At 40.2% G+C, this 22545-nt stretch overlaps 1 protein-coding gene across 5 annotated transcripts in view; it reads right to left on the bottom strand.

Moving 5' to 3' along the window:
* LOC132402641 (histone H2B 1/2-like) overlaps window positions 1-22545 on the bottom strand; it is a 164152-nt gene that overhangs the window by 109302 nt on the left and 32305 nt on the right. The gene's annotated exons all lie outside the window — the stretch shown is intronic.

Here is a 22545-nt window from a genome sequence, read left to right on the forward strand (position 1 = left end):
AATTCTATCATATTATGATAAATGTCTTCTAAGGGTTCCTTTACCTTAAGCTTCCTTTCTTCTCCTTTTTTTTACAATATTTTTATTCAGAAGAAAAAAAACAAGATTTACAGAGTGCAACACATAGATACATCTCAACATAACTTGTGTACATTCATATATTGTGATAAAATTGATCAAAATGTTATAGCATAACACAGAAAGGTATACCACTCTGTAATCAAAAATTTAACGATAGGTCATACATCATAAAAGAAATTTTTAAAAAAGTCAACCCCCTACCAACTACCAAAGAAAAAAGCTGATGGATGATAATGGATAAATTAGAAAAGAAAACATATTCGCTTAAGAAGAGAAGATAAAAATATACATAAAAGTCTGTGGACTGTTAAGCTTTATAAATTGGAAAAATAACTTAGGAAAGGTCCCCAGATATCATAAAAATATTGTTTCGAATTTAAGACTGAGCAGCAGATCTTTTCTAAATTTAAATAAGACATAATATCACGTAGCCATTGAAGATGTGTAGGGGGGGTAGACTCCTTCCATTTAAGCAAGATTGCTCTTCTTGCTAAAAGAGAGGTAAAAACTAAAACCTGTAGGTTAGAAATATTTAAAGTTATATCTTCATCTGCAATAATACCAAACAAGGCAATAAGGGGATTTGGGTCAAACTGGACCCTAAAAAGTTGTGAGAAGGTATGGAATACTTCCTGCCATAACTTTTCAATTTTAGGGCAAAACCAAAACATATGAATTAAAGAGGCATCAGCAGAGTTGCATTTATTACAAAGTGGAGTGACATTCAGATAAAAACTGGACAGCTTCTGTTTAGAAATATAAGCTCTATGAACCACTTTAAATTGTAAAAGAGAATGACGAGCACAGAAAGATGATTTATTAACCCATTTAAGAATTTTATTCCATCTAGCATCAGAAATCTGACAATTTAGGTCATCCTCCCAAGCTTTTTTTATTTTATCTAAAAAATCTTGTCCAGATTCAATCAACAAGTTATGGATACTGGTAATAGAACCATTAACACCAGGTTTAAAATTTAAAAGATCGTCCAGTAAATTTTTATCATGACCTATAGGAAAAGTAGTTAATTGGAAATGTAAGAAATCTCTAATTTGAAGGTATCTGTAAAAATGTGTTTTTGGGAGTGCAAATTTAGTTGACAATTGGTCAAATGAAGCAAGAGATCCTGAGATAAACAGGTCCCAAAAACACTTAATACCTAGTTCATCCCAATCCTTAAAGACTTTGTCAGTCATGGAAGGGATAAAAAAATAATTAAGGAGAATGGGAGATGATAATGAAAAATTCGCGAAACCAAAAAATATCCTAAATTGAGACCAAATCCTTAAAGTTTGCTTAACAATTATGTTATCTGTTATTTTATTTGCTGTGTGTTGCCTTTATGGCAGTTATTTAGTTTATAATATTTTCGCTTAGTAATTTGTTAGCATTTTCTAGTTAAAGTTAGGATTGTTTAAAGTAAATTCGTTGTCTGTGATATATTGCGGCATGCGATGATGTCACATCCGGTTTCGCCGCGCCCTGTGGGAAAATACTGGTTTGGAGAAACGGGAAGGTGGGGGCTGACATGTGGGAGTCCAGCGCAAGAAAAGTTGTCTTCCTACATACTAGAAACATAGTGAGAGCAACGCCGTAATTCATGAGATAATCGATATGTTGAATTAAAATGTTAACGCCGATCCTGTTAAAAGTAACAACGGTCGATAAGTTTTATGTTTTCGTTAGTTAAAGAGTTGCGGATAGTTAGTGTTGAAGTGTATTTAAAACAGTCAATGGCATAGGTAGATTCTGACTGTATGCTGCACTTTAATGTAATGTAGTTGTTGTAGTTTTACTTTTGCAAGTATTTACAATGTAAATGTAATATCAAGAAGGAAACAAATGCTGTACAAATCTTGTATTGTTTTATCAACAGTTTTCACCATACGTTAATGTGGAAGAGTAAACGGTTAATCTTACTGCGATCCTGTTTTCATTGACAACGGTTTACCTCGGTGTTTAGTTGAGCATTATCTTACACGCCGAGCGAGAACACTACAGGCTGAGAAAAAAGATGATCCAAGAAGAGAGACAATAGAGGAAGTTTTTACAGAATTAACTTCTAAGGAGACCCATGATGGGCAATCTTTACGATAAATATAATAAGACCAGAAAGTAATAATCCTTATATTGGCAGCCCAATAGTAAAACCTAAAATTGGGTAGGGCTAATCCACTCATCTCTTTATTTCTTTGTAGATAAACTTTACTTAAACGAGCTTGCTTATTATTCCAAATATAAGATGTTAAAATTGAATCTAAAGAATCAAAGTTGGTCTTAGGAATGAAAATAGGTAAGGCCTGAAAAAGATATAAAAATTTAGGAAGAATCTTCATTTTAATCAAATTAATTCAGCCAATTAGAGATAAAGAAAGAGGAGACCATTTAGAAATCGTCTTTTTCACATAATTCAATAAGGGGTTTAAGTTTCCTTTAAATAAATTCTTGAAGTTTTTAGTAATTGTTACACCTAGATATGTAAATTGACTTGTAACAACTTGGAATGGAAATTTGGCATTTGATGACGTTAGGTTATTTAAAGGAAATAACTCACTTTTATGTAAGTTCAGCTTATATCCTGAAAAAGAACTAAACTGGGAAATTAAAGAAAGAACAGAAGGTAAAGAAGTTTCAGTGTTAGAGATAAAAAGTAAAATATCATCAGCGTATAATGAAATTTTATGAGTCATACCTTCCCTTAGTATACCAGAAATGTCCTTAGATTCTCGAAATGCTATTGCTAAGGGTTCTATAGCTAAAGCAAAAACTAAAAGACTAAGAGGGCAACCTTGTCTAGTTCCGCACTGTAATTTAAAGGGCTTAGAAATTTGAGAGTTAGTAATAACCTGAGCGGTAGGAGACAAGTAAATTAATTTAAAGCAACGAATAAAATTGGGCCCAAAATTAAACTTTTCTAAAGTCTTAAAAAGATAATTCCACTCAATCCTATCAAAGGCTTTTTCTGCATCTAAGGATAATATACACTCTGAAATTTTTTTGGATGGTGAATATATCACATTTAATAACTGACGTATATTAAAATGTGAGTAACGATTTTTAATAAATCCTGTCTGGTCATGTGATATAATAGATGGTAAAATATTTTCAAGTCTTCGAGTTAAGATTTTGGATAAGATTTTTGCATCAACGTTTAATAAAGAGATCGGTCTGTATGAAGAACATTCAGCTGGATTTTTATTTTTTTTTAAGAATAAGAGAAATAAAAGCCTCATAAAAAGATTGAGGGAGTTTACCTGATTTAAAGGATTCTGATAAAACAGAGGATAAATAAGGTGTAAGTAACGTAGTGAAAGTTTTATAAAACTCCCCAGGAAAGCCATCAGGTCCTGGGTCTTACCAGAATGTAAAGCACGTATAGCCTCAGCCACTTCTTCATTGGAAATAGGCTGATCTAACTGTGTTAGGCTATCAGCAGACAATGTAGGAATGTTAATATTACTGAAGAAAGCATTCATATAGGTATTATCTAAAGAAGAGTTGTACTGATACAACTTAAGGTAAAAGCCTTTAAATACGTTGTTAATTTCAGAATGGTCAGATATCTTAGTACCATTATCTTTAAGAATTTCTGTGATTTGACGATTAACTGTAAAAGATTTTAAACTATTGGCTAATAAACTACCTGTTCTATCCCCGTGAATATAAAATTGAGTTTTATCTCTCAACTGCTGTCGTTCAATTGGGTAAGTCGGCAGAAGATTATACTTGGATTGGATTTCAATACGCTTATTATATATATTTGGATCTAGAGATAGGGCATACTTTTGATCAAGATCTTTTAATATCGCTGCTAGGTCAGACCTTTCTTTGTCAGCTTTTTTCTTTATATAGGTAGAGTAAGAGACAATTTCTCCATGAATATATACTTTAAAAGTACCCCAGACTATAGTACCAGCAGTATCTCCTTTAAAATTTTCTTTAAAGAAAAAGTAATATGGTTTTCCAAAAAACTTTAGAACATTTTTATCAGATAACAATGATAAGTTAAAACGCCAACTTCTATTTGGTACAGAGTAAACAGGTAATCTTAAAGCCAGAAGCACAGGTGCATGATCAGACAAAGCAATCTCCTTATAATCACAGGATTGAACCAGTGGAAGCAAGTTTCTATCTATTAAAAAAAAATCAATCCGAGAGTACATATGATGAACCTGAGAGAAATATGAATATTCCTTTACTTGGGGGTGTAAAAAACGCCACACATCGAGAATACCGCATTGGAATAGAAAAGATTTTAAAAATAGGACTGATTTATAAGTGACAGGGGTTTTACTTGAAGAACGATCTAATGTAGGGTCAAGCCAAAAATTTAAATCTCCACCCATCACTAAGGAATACCGATTCAAATCAGGCAGAAAAGAGAAAAGACGTTCAAAGAACAAGGGGTCATCTGTATTTGGAGCATATACATTCACAAATACGATTAGTTTATTCTCAAGACTACCCGAAACAATAACAAAGCGCCCATTTGTATCAGAAATTACATTATGTTGAATGAAGGATACATTCTGATCAAATAGGATAGAGACGCCTCTCAATCTAGATTGAGAGGGTGAGTGAAAATGTATACCCTTCCATCCTTTGAAAGAACGTGAAATATCATCTTAACGAATATAGGTTTCTTGGAGAAAGATTATACAAGTTTTAAGTTTGCTGATACAAGAGAAAATCTTATTTCATTTAACAGGGTTATTTAGACCTTTCACATTAAAGCTGAGTATATTAATAAAAGGATCCATCAAGTATCCTTTAGTAATGTATAAAAGGTAATCACAGACATGTAGATAGCGAATAAATAAAACAGTAAAAACCTCCAAACAGCTTTCTGAAAGAACCCATTTCCCCCCCCCCCACCCCAAAGAGAGAAATCAGCCAAGGGAAGCTGAAGACTAATTCTAACGTTCCCAACCCAAAACTCCAGTGGCTCCAAAAAATATATATGTATAGCTGTGCTGAATAAACAATTGTAAATATATGTATACAAAAACAAAATATCAAAGTAAATAAGTTCACTATGCACGAGAAAAAACCTTGGGAAAATATAAGTATTAGTCTCGGTAAAGAGGAAAGACAGATAAGGAAAATCAAATAAGGAAAATCAATAAGTAAAACAACATATACTCACGGGTGCAAAAAAAAGGAGTAAAGAGACAAATAGAAAATAATTAGAAAGGGAAGCAGTTTAGATAACTTCCTACATGACTAATTTAAAGCATTCAAGGGAGAAAAAAAACAAAATGGCAAAGTGTAAAATAATGAAAAAAACCAAAAACCAGCAATAGAATATTGTATACTATTGAAAAACAGTAAAAGACTGAAAAGTATATAAACAATCAAAAGACAGGAAAAATCTGAATGAATTTAAAATAAAGCAAAACACCCTATAGTTTCATTCCTCAGTAATTACTACATGTATACCCTACATAATTACTTTCAGTCAAATTACTAAAAGGAAGGTAAAAATAAAAATAACACTGAGAGAATATAACGTTTTGTTTAAAAAGAGCTGCAAGAAAGTAAAATTAGAGGACCCATATAAAGGCGGAAAACAACAATAGAAAATGAATGCAGTCTGCCTACATATTTTGCATAGTTTGAAAGATAACAAGGCACCAGTTACTTAATCAAACAAATGATTAAAACTTCGTAAAACAAAGAAACCTTGTTATCAACAAAGTGCCAATTACTTGATTGAACACCTGAAATTAAAACATTTAGCATAAAGCAACTCAAGGTTGAATTTAAGCATGGAGACTATGTAAAAATTTCTTAGCTTCTTCAGGCTTCGTAAACCAAGAAACCTTATTATCAGAAGTAGTAACCTTGAGTTTACACAGATCTCTGAGAGAAAGGCGACAGCCAAGCTTAAAAAGATCAGACATTACCTCATTAAAAGCCTGTCTACCTCTTAAAACTTCCGGTGGATAATCTTGAATGATCCGAAACTGTTGATCACAAAATTGTAATATGCGTTTCTTCCTTGATTCATGAAGGATCTGTTCTTTAATCTGATAGTCATAAAAGCAAATGATAATAGAGCGAGGTTTGGCAGGATCCCAATTAAGCAGGGTAACTCGGTGAACACGCTCAAATTTTGGTAGTTCTGATAGTATATCAGGGAATAAATCTTTCAGCATTTGAGCACAAAAATCAATAGGTTGATTACCCTCCAGTTTTTCAGGAAGCCCAAGAATTCTGATATTGCACCTTCAGTTCCTGGTCTCCAAATCTGTCAGTTTCTTCAGTAACACGTCATATTTTTTAAGTTGTTCCTTAGAAATTTTCTTGAAACCTAAGCTTCCTAAGCAAATCTGGTTATTACACAAACAGAATTGCCTTTCCCTTCGTGAGCTTAACCACAAGCTGCTCTAAAAAACCACCTTGAAGGCATTCTACAAATTCTCTCTTGAGATCTAGTTCCAACCAATCCATCTGAAAATTGAAATCTGCCTTGACTGTTGTAACATTGCCCTTTTTACATGCCTTTTCTATTTCCCATTCTACATCTTCCAATCCTATGTCACTTATTTTAAGGATTTGATTTCTTATTTTACCTACAGAGCCGCCCCATTCACCAAGCCAAAATGTCTGTCCTTTTGATACAAGTTCTATCTTTGGACGTTAAGCTCCCAACTATGATCTTCTTTTATTCACAACAAAGCGATGCCCACAGCATCATACCTGCCAGTTTCTAAATGTGCTACAAAACCAGCTACCTTATTCTGTATACTCTGTGTGTTCAAATATAATACCTTCAGTCCATATTCATCAATCTTTTTGATCTTGCCTCCCATGTTGCTTTTCAATTTATCCCACTGACTCCAATTTTGCCCTATCATCTATCTGTCCATCCTCACAGTCTCACTACACGCTGCAACTACTTGTATACCAAATGCACCATCTTCAGCCATATCACTCCAGTTCCCATTCCCCCTGCCAAATTAGTGTGAGGCCCTGGTTAAGATTTCCACCGCTAAGCTGTAGGTAATTCATTTTAGCAGTTCTGAAAGAGCAGTTGGTTCTGCTCTTAGCATGTTTGGGTTCGAGCTAAAGATAAGGGGCTATGCTGTTCAACTTATGAATGTTTTGTCAGCCAATCAGGATGGTGGAATTGGGAGAAGATTCTAAAGAAGCAGGACGGAGATGTTTTTGTACAGACACTTGCGGGGTTCGAGGTCTTTTTGGTGGGAGCTGGGAGAAGACAGGAGGGAAGCTGGTTGAGGATGTTGCACAAGTGATTTGTGCAGATGAATGGCTTCAAAGAGGAAGGACCAATATTCCCGTAGGGGAGCTCATTTGTGATGGATTTTGACCAACATTCAGAAGGTGATTTGTCTTTCACACAAACCATGGGTCCAGCATGTGAGTTAAAGACAACTTCAACATGAGCTCCAACTTATGTGCACATTTAAACTTGGTTAACTGTAATGGCCCCTATTATTTTTTTTTTCCTTTTCTTTTTTCCTACTAACTGTTTGATAAAGCTGACATTTGGAAAGGTATTTTCTTTATAATTACTTGCAATGTACGATCTGTTATTTCCTGCTGTTGGGCAATTGCAAGTGGGCAACATTTACACAGTATTTGCTCAGAATGGGGTGTGGGTGGTCAAAACATCCCGGCTCTCCTGGTCTGGTGGGACCCAAGTCATATTGATCCTAGATGTACAGAGTTCAAGAAAGGTGGTTTTCTGCCTGCTGGGTCCATTGGCTTGTTAGCGAGGAGCTAACCAGCCATGTTTCTAGGGGTTGAAAAGGGTAAAAAGGGGTTTCGTTACTTTAAACCCTCCCCAACAAATGGAACAAGTCTTGTTTAACTCAAAGTCAACAGTATTCTCTTATTAAAGAGGGATTATTCCTGCATTCCCTAGTGAATCATTATATTGGGGTTGGCTGTCGGTTACTAATGGTGTTCCGCCAGGGGTCGGCATTGGACAGTTTCTTTTCATGTTATATGGCAATGATTTGGATGATGGTTTTGAAGGCAAATGCGATATTAACATTAATTTCAAGAGGACTAGAATATAAAAGGAATGATGCAATGCTGAGGCTTTAAAAGGCATAGGGTCAGATCACATTTGGAGTACTGTGAAGAGTTTTGGCTCCCATATCTGAGAATCTGGCATTGGAGAGGATCCAAAGGATATTTACAAGAATGTAAGTGTTAAGGTATGAGGAGTATTTGATGGCTCGGGCCTTTAATAACTGGAATTTACAAGAATGAGGAGGATCTCATTGAACCTGACTGAATATTGAAAGGCCTGGATAGAGTGGACAAATAGAGGATGTTTCCAGTAGTGGAAGAGTCTACAACCAGAGGGTACAGTCTCTGAATAAAAGGATGTCCCTTTAAAACGGATTGAGGAGGAATTTCTTTAGCCAGAGGGTGGTGAATCTGTGGAACTCATTGCCACAGAAGGCTGTGTAGGCCAAATCATTGGGTATATTTAAAACAGGGGTTGATAGAAAGGCTGGCTCTGTTATAAGAGGCAACTGGACACCCTGGAGGCTGTGGTAGAACAAAGGACCCTCCAGAAAATCCTGGCAATTCTGGACAATGTTTCTCACCCTCTGCATGCCAAATTGGCTGAACAGAGGGCACTTTTAGTAAAAAACTAAGACAACTGTGCTGCTCCAAAGAGCGCTATATAGGGTCATTGGAAACTGCACTTTTGTAGTAGAAATAAATGTGCGGACTATTTTCTAAACGGGGAGAAAATCCAAAAATCTGAGATGCAAAGGGACTTGGGAGTCCTTGTGAGGAACACCCTGAAGGTCAACTTGCAGGTTGAGTTGGTGCTGAGGAGAGGCTGGCATGTTAGCATTCATTTCAAGAAGTCTAGAATACAAGATCAAGGATGTGATGCTGAGGCTTTAAAAGGCACTGCTGATGACTCACCTTGAGTATTGTGAACAGTTTTGGGCTCCTCATCTTAGGAAAGATGTGCTGGCATTGGAGAGGGTCCAAAGGAGGTTCACAAGGATGACTCCAGGAATGAAAGGGTTGTCATATAAGGAACATTTGATGGCTCTGGGTCTGTACTCACCGGAATTCAGAAGGATGAGGGGAGATCTCATTGAAACCTTTTGAATGCTGAAAGGCCTAAACCTTTCTGTAGATGTGGGAAGGATGTTTCCCATGGTGAGGGAATTTAGGACAAGACGGCACAGCCTCAGGATAGAGGGGTGCCATTTCAAAACAGAGATGCAGAGAAATTTTTCAGCCAAAGGGTGGTGAATTTGTGGAATTTGTTGCCGCATGCAGCTGTGGAGGCCAGATCATTGGGTGTATTTAAGGCAGAGATTGATAGGTTCTTGTTTGGACATGGCATTAAAGGTTACAGGGAGAAGGTTGGGAACTGGAGTTGAGGAGATTTTTTTAAAAAAGGATCAGCCATGATGGAATGGCGGAGCAGGCTCGATGGGCCAGATGGCCTAATTCTGCTCCAATGTCTTGTGGTCTTATGATCTAATTCTTAACCTCAGCCATTAGGCTCTATAGTGAGTCAACCTACAGCCGGGGAAGTGATAACCCCCTCCCGTTAGATTGTTATTAAATTCTGTTTACCAGAGCTCTATTTAGTTCTGCTTACCACAGCCTGCTATCGCAGGCATTCTAGAATACAGTACTACCATCACTTATCTGGACGGTGTGAATGTGCACCCATTACTGTATAATATTATGGTAATTCTGCATTTGAAGTGTAAACTTCAAAATCTTGTACATCTTAGTTTGAAGGTAACTTTTTTTACTTGCTTCTCTTCTAATATTTGTATATGTGTGCATTTGTAATACTATTGTGAAACTGTAATTTCCTTTGGGATCAATAAAGTTTCCATCTACCTGTCTAAGCAACAGACACAAAATGTTGGAGGAGCTCAGCAGGCCAGGCAGCATCTAAGGAAAAGAGTAAACAGTCGACGTTTCAGGCCTGACTGTTCATCAGAAGTGGACAAAAAAAATGAGGGGATTGGTCTCCAGCTTTTTGGGTGTTTTTCTTGGATTTCCAGCATCTGCAGATTTTCTCTATTTAAAGCAACACGGTACTTCATAAAAGCGCATTGTGCAGAGCTCAGAAGTAAACTAAAACAAAAAGGGAAAGCACAGCTGTGACTTCAAGTTGTAGCTAATGACACTGGTGCCTCGGCCAGGGAAACACCTACTTCTGAACCTCTGCCTAAGGAATTATGCTTCACGTCAAACAATTGCGGAAGAGAGCGACACTCTCTGAACTCTGAGGAATTATAGCCTACGCTGCCTCCCTGTACAGCAACACCATCCAAACTCTGAGGAATTACAGGATGGACACGACATAGGCTCTAGAGCGGCCCTTAGTGTTTCAGGTCGGGATGACTGTGATGTGGTGGTAAGATTGACAGCTACGTCACAGCTTGCTCCAGTAAACAGCAAAGGAGTGAAGACATGCAGGGCTGAACCTAAAACAATTGCTAATCAATGATAATTAATTCATGTTAATAATTAATGTTAATTAATTGATTAACAAGCTAATGGCAGATCCATCAATATTGGTCAACAAACTGCTGAAAGACAGCAAGTCTTCAGACCACTACGTGAAACTTAATGAAGAGCAATTGAAAATATTTTCGGCAAGATAGCAATGTGTCTGGTCGCAGCGGCTTCTTTCTTTCTTTTTAAAGCTTTTTATTAATTTTCAAATACTTAAGCATAATAACAATAGTAGTACAGAGAGATTGGGATTCCATTGTTGGTAAACAGTATATATGAGTAAAAGCTATAGATAACACAAATGGACTAAATCTCCCAAACTTCATGTAATTAAACATGGTAGAAAAAATGAAAACATGTCAAAAAAAACCCAAATTAAAAAACAAAAAAAAACTAAACTAAACTAAACAAAGCTGGGCTATTATGTTACATCGGATACAATGAATAATGTCAATAACTCTGCTCCTCTATCCAAATATTTAAGGTTAATAAAAAGGATTTGGAAAAGGTCAAGTTACATCATATGAAAGTGTTGAATAACTGGTCTCCAAGTTTCTTTGAATTTAACCAAAAGATCAAAAGTGACACTTCTGATTTTTTCTAAATTTAAACAAGATATAATTTGGGAAAACCATTGGAATGTAGTAGGAGGATTAGTCTCTTTCCAATTCAATAAAATGGATCTTCTAGCCATTAATGTAACAAATGCAATCATCCGACAAGCTGAAGTGTTATGGTCCGGTCCAGCGACCGCATTCCGGGTCTTGATCCGGTCCGTGGACTCCGGATCTTGTAGCTGTCCCTCCTTTCACCCTTAAACCCAAATAGGATCAGCTTGGCTTAAGGAGGCGCTTATTGGCCTGATGTCTATTGGCTGGCAGGTGTATATAAGGGGCTCTGGGACTGAATCTAGTTGGGGGGGTTGTTCTGCCTGGCTATCCTGTTTTGACCTGGGCTTGGAGTAACCACTGTTAATAATCTAGTTCTGTAAGTCTGTTCTTGTAGTCACCCTGGACTGAGCTCCCTTCTGATCCCTTGCCTCTGTCAGGTAAGCAGGCCAGACTGCTGTTGCCTGGTGGGGAACTCTGACCCTTTCCTACCCCTCTCTTCTGATGGGTTGTGCCCTGCATCCTGCCCAGTGACCTGTGACCTGCCCAGGCCCCTGTGTTCCTGCCTGGGAGGCTGGGCCCTGCCCAGGTGTTATGTGGGCTGCCCAAGAGGCTATCCTCCCAGCATTCCTTGTCCCATAGACCCATCCTTTAGCCTAGCCAGGGTCCTGCCTTTGCCATGAACTCTCTGAACCCCAGGATCACCTTTACATGCCATGGTCTCCCCATCTTGTTCTATCCTTTAGTTGTTCCTGTCCTGCCCCTAGTACTTCAGTGCCTGTGTCCTGCATTTGGGTCCAGTCTCCATGTCCCCTTGTGACATGAAGAGGATAGATAACTATGTTCTACCATTGGTAAGCCAAAATTTTCAGTAATAGGATGAGGATGTAAATCAATATGCAAAACTGCTGAAATAATATCAAAAATGTATTTCTAATATTTCTCCAAAACAGGACAAGACCAGAACATATGAGTCAAAAAGCTACCTCAGAATGACATCTATCATAGACAGGATTTGTATGAGAGTGAAAATGGGTGAGCTTGTCTTTAGACATGTGGGCCCTATGCACCACCTTAAATTGTATGTTAAATGCATGTTTAGCACATATGGAGGAGGAGTTAACTATTTGGAGAATTTTCTCCCATTTCTCTATAGGTAAAGAAAGTTGAAATTCCCTTTCCCATTCATTCTTAATTTTATCTGATATACCTGGCTGTATTTTCATAATCATCATAAATAGTTGCTATTAAATCCTTCTGATAAGGGTTTAAACCTAAAAAAATTTCTGTGATATCAGATGGATATGAATTTGGAGAAGTATGTAACATATTATTCAAAAAGTTTCTTATTTGTATGTATCTGGAAAAAAGGGACCTGGGCAGATTAGCAGCGGATTCAATAGGTTCAACAAAAACTGCTACCATTCTACTTAAAAGTATGTCTAATGACTGCAAGATCCTGCTGTATGTTAAGAACTCGAAGGACTGAAGGTCTACACCATCAGCGAGTTGCTTGCTGGTGGAGATAATGAAGGAACTGCGTGTCATACTGCTGCCTGAGTCAATGGAGGCTCACAGTGAAACAGCGAGTGGCCATCACGGTGGCTTTTCTTGTTACTGCAAGACCCTTTCGGACATGGTTAATCTGGTATGCTGTGTGGCCAACTGGTTAAGGTGTTGGACTAGTGATCTGAAGGTTGTGAGTTCGAGACCCAGCCGAGGCAGCGTGTTGTGTGCTTGAGCAAGGCACTTAGCCACACATTGCTCCAGTCCACCCAGCTGAAAATGGGTACTGGCAAAATTCTGGGGGTTAACCAGGGTGTCCTATCCAGGGGGGAGTCTCATACTCTCAGTCGCTTCACTCCACGGAAACTGGCATAAGCACCAGCCTGATGAGCCTATAAGGCTCGGGACAGACTTTCTTTTAACTAATCTGGTACGCAGAAAATTCAATTTGCTAATTTATTGGATGTGAGCAGGGGTGGATGGAGGGGCCCTGGTCCTCAGTCGCAGCAAGGGTTAGGCCCGAAGCTACGGTGTCGCTTGTTTGCGGCCATCTGGAAAGAGGAGACGAAGCCGTTGCGCTTCACTGGGGCGGTGCAGCACGGTGCCCAGAACAGTCAACACTGCCCTCCCAGGGATTCACTCAGCAGAAGACGAGCTCAGTCGTGGCCGACTGCAGATTCTTTGGCGGCAGCCAATGGACTCTGAAGTTGCAGGGTCGCTTGCTTTTCAGCCACCGTAGGAGAGGTATTCGAACCATCGCACTCGACTGGGGGCAGCGTAGTGCAGTCATGGTGACTGAAGATGTAAAATAGACTGAGGAGTCTGGGCTATATACATATATATTTGTCTGATTGTTTTTCCTAGTATTCTATATGTGCTTGTATATGCAAAGACTGGCCCTCAAAGCCAGGCACTCACCTAGTGGAAGTCAGGATCAGAGTGAGGACGAGACCTCAAACGCACGGTGTTGCCTAGTGAGCATCGGGGTCCAGTCAACAGATGATATCGGTGTCATTGTATTCTTACTGATATTTGTTACGTACCCCGTAACTAGGTCACTTACCAGCAAAGATAGAGAGGTCCGTTGAAGTCTGATGGTACTATTTTTAACAGTATTTATTGATAAAAATACACAAAAATAATATCAATGCAAACATACAGATAATATACGTCATCAATACTAAATCTAAAGCACGGGTATAATAATAATCAATAAGAAATAGCTCTATCGTTGTCTAGGGGATAATGTATTGTCTGATGGAAATATAAAAGTCACTCAAGTTCATTCAAGCTGCAGCTTTTTGGTTGGAGAGAAAGACGGAGGTTTAACTTGCCCATTCCTTTTATGATGTCAATCCTTCGAGAGTCGTTGGGGGCTGGTTTCCCCTTTGTGGTTAGCTAAAGCCATGCTTCCGTGGTAAAGGCCCACCGATTCCGAGGCAAATGGAAAGGGACGCACGTGGGTTTTTCCACCGGCTTTTGCTATTACGCTGTTACAGGAGTTCTAGCATTTCTTCTGGTGTGTCTAAAGGGGCTGTTCCCCAGACCCTCTTTTATCCTGACTCACAGGGTCTCAGATGTCAATCAGGTTGGGATGATGCAATCCCTCCACCAACCCCCACCCCCCCTCGGTTCATTGCCTGGGGGCTTCGATGCATTGTACAGTATTCAATACACAATTCCGTCTCCAAGAGACAATAGCCGTTATCAATGGTTCCGCCTTTCGGAGGCCAGGACACATTCCAAGTTCCTTGTGGATTCTGCATGTCTTTCTCTCATTTCCTGGGTCTCCTGAACTGCCTTAATAGCGATCTTGCGATTCTCAAAAAGGAGGGGGCCACAGACGTAACATATTCTATGTGGGTTTGTTGACTTCTATGCATCACATGGGAGAGGAGGGGAGAGGGGTGTGGTGAACTATGTGCCTGTCTGGACACGCCCCCTGCTGACTGCTCCTGTGGCTCCTCCCACAGGCCCCTGTATAAAGGCGATCTGAGGCCTGACGCTCGGCCTCAGTCTCCAGGACATAGTATGATGGACACTCACTCCTGGTTCCTTCTTCCAGTCAATAAAATTGATGCACCATCAATAACTCACACTGAGACGTAAGGTGAGATATCGGCTTTTATTGACTGGAAGAAGGAACCAGGAGTGAGTGTCCATCATACTATGTCCTGGAGACTGAGGCCGAGCGTCAGGCCTCAGATTGCCTTTATACAGGGGCCTGTGGGAGGAGCCACAGGAGCAGTCAGCAGGGGGCGCGTCCAGACAGGCACATAGTTCACCACAAGGGGAGAGGTGGATGCGTGATTGTGATCTTGTGTGTGCTTCCTGTGTGTGACTGCTGGTAGTGTGTCTTTGCACCTTGACCCTGTAGTAACACTGTCTCATTTGGCTGTGTTCATGTATGGTTAAATGAAACTTGGATTGAATGGAAACTTTAAAGGTGATGCCTTGCACTGCACCTGCATTAAGGATCCCTGATACATGTAGACAATTTAACCCTGTATGTTAATGAGAAACACTGTATACATTCTCTGATATTAAATTGAACCATTGAGTTGTTCATGACTTTGGAAACATGTGGAGACAAAGGGGATTTCTTACAGCTGTAGGAACCCCAATCAAGAATGGCCAACTAATACAAAGAACTTGTGGATGTCATAGGACTGCTGTCAGAAGTTGCTGTATTAAAACGTTAAAACCTTTCCAAAAATGACTAGAATGGAAAGCCGTGGAAACATATTTGTGGCTGAAATTGCTGAAAAGGCAGCATGAGAAGAAGGAAAAGTAGTTAAAGTTAAAGAATATGCAGTGAACCCAACAAATGGAATTATGGAAACAAAGATGGACTCTGTGTCACAAACAAACATACAAGGTATTTGAGAGATGCAAGCTCAACTGGGAAAAGTGGTTCTGGATGGAGAATGGTGGGAAGTTAAACCAAGAATGGAGCATAGAGATACATCATTAGTCATAAACTAGTAGCTCCAACTACATTGCTATGTTACCTGGCACAACAGCTGCACTCACATTGAAGTGAAGAAGATGATCGACAGGTTCTCCCAGTGGAGGTGGAATCCAAAGTTCAGGGCACATGCTCAACAAATGTTTGAAAGATTCATGACATGCCATTTAAAAAAAAAAGAGGTAATGTTGCAATACTCCCTGGTCAGACCCCACTTGGAGTACTATACTCAGTTCTGGTCGTCTCACTACAGGAAGAACGTGGAAACAATAGAAAGGATGCAGAGGAGATTTACAAGGATGTTGCTTGGATTGGGGAGCATGCCTTATGAGAATAGGTTAAGTGAACTCAGGCTTTTTTCCTTGGAGCGATGGAGGATGAAAGGTGACCTGATAGAGATGTATAAGATGATGAGTGGCATTGATCATGTAGATAGTCAAAAGCTTTTTCCCAGGGCTGAAATGGCTAGCACGAGAGGACGCAGTTTAAGATGCTTGGAAGTAGGTACAGAGGAGATGTCAGGGGTAAGTTCTTTACGCAGAAAGTGGTGAGTGTGTGGAATGGGCTGCCGGCGGAGGTGGTGGAGGCAGATACAATAGGGTCTTTTGAGAGACTCCTGGATAGGTACATGGAGCTCAGAAAAATAGAAGGCTATGGGTAACCCTAGGTAATTCCTAAGGTAAGGACATTTTCAGCACAGCTTTGTGGGCTGAAGGGCCTGTATTGTGCTGCAGGTTTCCTGTTTCTAGCCCCATCCAATCCATTTTTACACTTAATGGTGGACTACATTTCTGTCACATTGCCTGTGCTGTTGGGCTAAAGTCAACAAATCACTAAACAGCCAGAAGACTTCAAGCAAGTCAACAGCTACTGGATGTTTATTGTAATATTATTTAATGTTATATTTTTGCCAATTTTCCCAACTCAATGTCCCAGTTGAGATGACTCATAATATTAAAAATCAGAAAAAAATAATACAAACTCTATCTAGTCTAGGTTTATAGAAAAATACACACGCTATGTCTGGAAATAGAGCCTGCATCCTCCTTCCACGTAATTGATAGGATCTGGTTACTTAGTGTATGTTTTACCTGCTATGAGACTTTTGCAGGAATTTACCACTTCATATTAATGATCAGATAGGCAGAGAGAACCTGTGTTTACTGACAAGTACCTTTGTTAGCTCAGTTCTCAAGCACATGGATTTACACAACTGAATACCCTGTGCACACCTGCTAGGTATCCTTGGCCTTCCATAAGCAGTTAGAGAATAGAAAAGGTAATACCCAGAAAGAAGAGTCTACTCTGGCCAGTCATTCCTCATGGTCGATGTGATCTCAACATGTCCAATGTGGGGTCTCCAGAGAATTGTCACCACCTGAGCCCCCAAAATCATGTATTTTTATACTTATCAGGTCAATCTATGATGTTTAAATTTCATTGGCTTGAGGTCTTCTAAATGACTTAAGTCAGATTCCCATTGGATGAAGCCACTGGGTCTAGCAAGATTAGATTGCTTCTTCAAGCCCGCATCTTACGTGATATTAGAGTTGACCTGAATAGGCTTTTTTCCATTGAGAGTAGGGGAGATTCAAACAAGAGGACATGAGTTGAGAGTTATGGGGCAAAAGTTTAAGGGTAACATGAGGGGGAATTTCTTTACTCAGAGAGTGGTAGCTGTGTGGAATGAGCTTCCAGTAGACGTAATAGAGGTAGGTTCGGTATTGTCATTTAAAGTAAAATTGGATAAGTATATGGACAGGAAAGGAATGGAGGGTTATAGGCTGAGTGCGGGCCAGTGGAACTAGGTGAGAGTAAATGTTCAGCATGGACAGAAGGGCTGAGATGGCCTGTTTCTGTGCTGTAATTGTTATATGGTTATATGATAAACAGCTTATCTGAGGATAGTCTCAGGTTTAGCAGAAACTCCTTGTGTCCACATTCAATTGCTCTGAGTAAGTTATCCCAGCAAGAACCAGTTCAAACCAACCACAAAATGGCTTTTACAACCTGCCTGGCATTGCCACAACGAACTTTGCCCTACATCACGTCAGTTGTCCCATTCACCCCGTGAACTCCAACCAACGTCACATATCTGATAATGAGATAGATGGTATAACAGTTGGAGAATCTCTTGTGTTAATGAGAGCTCACAGTTATTTCTGAATATGCTGGTGTCACAAAGAAGATACAGTACTTATGTCAGTTGTGAAGATGGGGTTAGGATGCTATAAGGGATATATACAGGTCACATGATTGAACAAAGGATTGACAGCTGGGATATCATGCGAGGAAGAGAAATTGTACATTTTGGCAGGAAAAATATACAATAAAGCAGGTTTTATTATATCACCGCTACTTTCTTAGATAATTTGCACCTAAGAAAAATAATGATACGGCCCAGTCCATCACAGGAAAAGTCCTCCGAAAGGACATCTGCAAGGACCACTGCCACAAGAAAGCAGCATCCATCATCAAGGACCCCCACCACACAGACTATGCTCCCTTCTCACTCTGCCATAAGGAAAGAGGTACAGGAGCCCCAGGTCCCACACCATCAGGTTGAGAAACAGTTATTACCCTTCAACCATCGATTCTGGACAATCTCGCTCACCTCAACACTGAACTGTTCACAGAACACAACACATGGACTCACTTGAACAACCCTACAACTCAAACAGTATTTATTTATTTTGTGTAATTTTGTACTTGCACAGTTTGTCTTCTCTTGCACAATGGTTGCTGGCCGGTCCATGTTAGTGTGTAGTTGTTCATTGATTCTATTGCATTTCTTTGTTCTACTGCAATGTCCACAAGAAAATGAATTTCAGGGTTGTATATGGTGACATTGACGTGCTTCAAAAAGGCAACAACTATACCAGTGCCTAAGAAGAACAATGTGGGCTGTCTTAATGACTATCACCCAGTAGCACTCACAACAACAGTGATTAAATGTTTTGAGAGGTTGGTTATGACTAGACTGAACTCCTGCCTCAGCGAGGACCTGGACTATTGTAATTTGCCTATCATCCGCGATAGGTCAATGACTCTCCACACGGCTCCACACACCTGAACAACACAAACACCTATGTCAGGATGCTGTTCATCAACTATAGCTCAGCATTTAATACCATCATTCCCACAATCCTAATTGAGAAGTTGCAGAACCTGGGCCTCTGTACCTCCCTCTACAATTGGATCCTCAACTTCTTAACCGGAAGACCACAGTCTGTGCAGATCGGTGATAACATATCGTCCTCGCTGACGATCAACACTGGCTCACAGCTTTACTCTATATACAGTATACACGTGACTGTGTGGTTAGACATAGCTCAATTATCAATTATAAATATGCTGATGATACAACTATTGTTGGTAGAATCTCAGGTGGTGACGAGAGGGTGTACAGGAGTGAGAAATGCCAACTAGTGGAATGGTGCCACAGCAACAACCTGGCACTCAACATCAATAAGACAAAAGAGCTGATTGTGGACTTCAGGAAGGGTAGGACAAGGAATACACGCCAATCCTCATAGAGGGATCAGAAGTGGAGAGAGTGAGCAGCTTCAAGTTCCTGGGTGTCAAAATCTTTGAGGAGCTAACTTTATCCCAACATATTGATGTAATTATAAAGAAAGCAAGACAGCGGCTGTACTTTAATAGGAGTTTGAAGAGATTTGGCATGTCATCAAATACACTCAAAAACTTCTATAGTTGTACCATGGAGAGCATTCTGACAGACTACATCATGGTCTGGTACGGAGCGGCTACTGCACAGGACTGAAAGAAGCTGCAGAAGGTCATTAATCTAGTCAGCTCCATCTTGGGCACTATCCTACAAAGTACCCAAGACATCTATAGGGAGCAGTGTCTCAGAAAAGCAGCGTCCATTATTAAAGACCTCCAGCACCCAGGGCATGCACTTTTCTCACTGTTACCATCAGGTAGGAGGTACAGAAGCCTGAAGGCACACACTCAGCGGTTCAGGAACAGCTGCTTCACCACTGCCATCTGATTCCTAAATGGACATTGAAGCTTTGGACACTACCTCACTATTTTTAAATATACAGTATTACTGTTTTTGCACATTTTTTAAAATCTACTCAATATATGTAATTGATTTACTTGTTTATTTATCATTGTTTTATTTTATTTATTTTTTTCTCTCTGCTAGATTATGTATTGCATTGAACTGCTGCGGCTAAGTTAACAAATTTCACATCACATGCAGGTGAGCGATACCCACCCACCCCCCCCCCCCCCAACGTTTCAAGCAGGCTTCAATCGCACTAGTGCCCGAGAAGAGGCCAGTGGCGCTTACATCCACAGTGATAAAGTGTTTTGAGAGGCTGGTGCTGAAGCATATCAGCTCCTGTCTGAATGATGACTTGCATCCACTCTAGTTTGCTTACCGAAACAACAGGTCCACAGCAGATGCCATTCCATTGGCTCTTCACCCAATTCTAGAACATCTGAACAGCAAATATGCATACATCAGGATGTTCTTCGTGTAATACAGCTTATTATTTATTACCATCATCCCCTCAAAACTGATCAATCAGCTCCAAGACCTGGACTTCAACACCTTCTTCTGCAATTGGATCCTGGATTTCCTCACTTGTAGACCCCAGTCAGTTTGGATTGGCAAAACCATCTCCTCCACGATCTCCATCAGCACAGGTCCACCATAGGACTTAGCCCCCTGCTCTACTCATTTTAGACCTATGACTGTGTGGCTAAGCACAGCTCCAACACCACATTCAAGTTTGCTGACTACACCACTGTTGTGGGCCGTATCAAAGGTGGTGATGAATCAGCGTACAGAAGGGAGGTTGAAAATGTGGCTGAGTGTCATGGTCCCTTCTGGCAATCCCCTACCTTGCTATTTACCTCAGGAATTGGGCCTCAATCCCCTCGTTTAGTTTCCAATCATTCCCAGGTTCCACTAACTACACAGACCTGCTTTCCATCAGAAAATTCAGGAGAAAGACCCTGTGATAACAACAAGGAGCTGCCGGTTTGTTGGTTGACTCTGGTGTGAGTAACCTTGTTTCATGGTTCTTAGGACTGCCAGCTCTAAGTCTAGCATTGCTCCTGGGCACCGATTCCATGCTCGCTACATCAATAATGCCTCCTGACTCTGCCTCCGAGCCCATGTTCTGCACTTGGGTTCGTCCACCGCCACGCTTGTGCAACACTAAGTGGTGTCATAATAACAACCTCTCAGTGTCAATATGACAAAGGAACTGACTGTAGATGTCAGGAGAGAGAAACTGGAGGTCCATGAGACAGCAGTCCTCAGAGGATCAAAGGTAGAGAGGGTCAGTAACCTTAAATTCCTGGGTGTCACCATCTCAGAAGACCTGTACCAGACCCATCGTATAAATATTATTGTAAAGAAAGGAAGCACGACAGCGCTTCTACTTACTCAGGAGTCTTGCAGAGTTTTGGCACGTCATCAAAAACCTTGGCAAACTTCAATAGACGTGCGATGGAAAGTGTGCTGACTGGCTGCATTACAGCCTGCTTTGGGAACACCAATGGCTTAGACTGGAAAATCCTCCAAAAGGTAGTGGATTTGGCCCAGTCGATCACAGGTAAAACCCTCCCAACCATTGAGCACATCTACATGAAACTTTGCTATGGGAAAGCAGCCTCTATCATCAAAGATCCACACCACCCAGGACATGCTCCTTCCTCACTACTGACATCAGGTAGACAGTACAGATACCTCAGGACTCACACTGCCAGGTTCAAGAACAGTTACTACCCCTGAATCATCAGGCTCTTGAACAAAAGGGGATAGCTGCACTCATTTAAGGACTCTGTTATATTGTTACTTCATGCTCATTATTTATTGCTATTTATTTGTATCTGCATTTGCACAGTTTGTTTATAGTGTATAGTTCCTGGTGTTTACAGTTACTGTTCTATGGATTTGCTAAATATGCCACACAGAAAAAGAATCTCAGGGTTGTATGTGGTGACATGTATGTACTCTAATAATAAATTTTACTTTGAACTTTAATAACTCCAAGCAATTTAAAGTCGCTGACCCTCTCCACCTTTGATCCGCCAATGAGGACTGGTTTATAGACCTCTGGTTTCTTCCTCCTGAAGTCAATGCTTCCTCCTGAAGCTCCTTGGTCTTGCTGACATTGAATGAGAGATTGTTGTTATGGTACTACTCAGCCAGATTTTCAATCTCCCTCCTGTATGCTTATCCATCGCCACCATTGATTTGGTCAACTTACGTATGTCATTGGGGCTATACTTGGTCTTCATGCATTGAAGGTGAGAAGGGGTAGGTTCAAAGGGGATGTGAGGGCTAAGCTTTTTTACTCAGCGGTAGATGCCCAAAATGTACTGTCTGGTATGGTGATAGAGTCAAGTACATCAGAGGCCTTTAAGAGGTGTTTAGATAGGAACATGAATGTGATGAAGATGGAGGGATATGGACATGATGTAGTTAGGAGGGATTAGCTTTTGGGGGGTTTGATTTACTTTTTAACTGGGTTGGCACAACATTGTGGGCTGAAGGGCCTGTTCCTGTATTGTACTGTTCTATGTTCCAGTGACATATAAATTTGGTAGAGCAGGGGGCTGAGCACACAGCCTTGTGGTGCACCGGTGTTGATTGAGATTGTGGAGGCGTTGTCAATCCAAAACTGACTGGGCTCTGCAAGTAAGCAACTTCACTGTCCAGATGTTCCAGGACTGAGTGAAGAGCCAAAGAAATGGCATCTGCTGTTGGCCTGTTTTGACAGTAGACAAATTGGAGTGGATCCAAGTCGCTTTTCAGCCAGGAGTAGATGGGCTTCATCACCAGCCTCCCAAAGTTGTTCATCACAGTGGATATAAGTGCTACTGGATAATAATCATTGAGGGAAGTTA

The sequence above is a fragment of the Hypanus sabinus genome, chromosome 12 (genome assembly GCF_030144855.1).
Source record: "Hypanus sabinus isolate sHypSab1 chromosome 12, sHypSab1.hap1, whole genome shotgun sequence".
Classification (NCBI taxonomy): domain Eukaryota; kingdom Metazoa; phylum Chordata; class Chondrichthyes; order Myliobatiformes; family Dasyatidae; genus Hypanus; species Hypanus sabinus.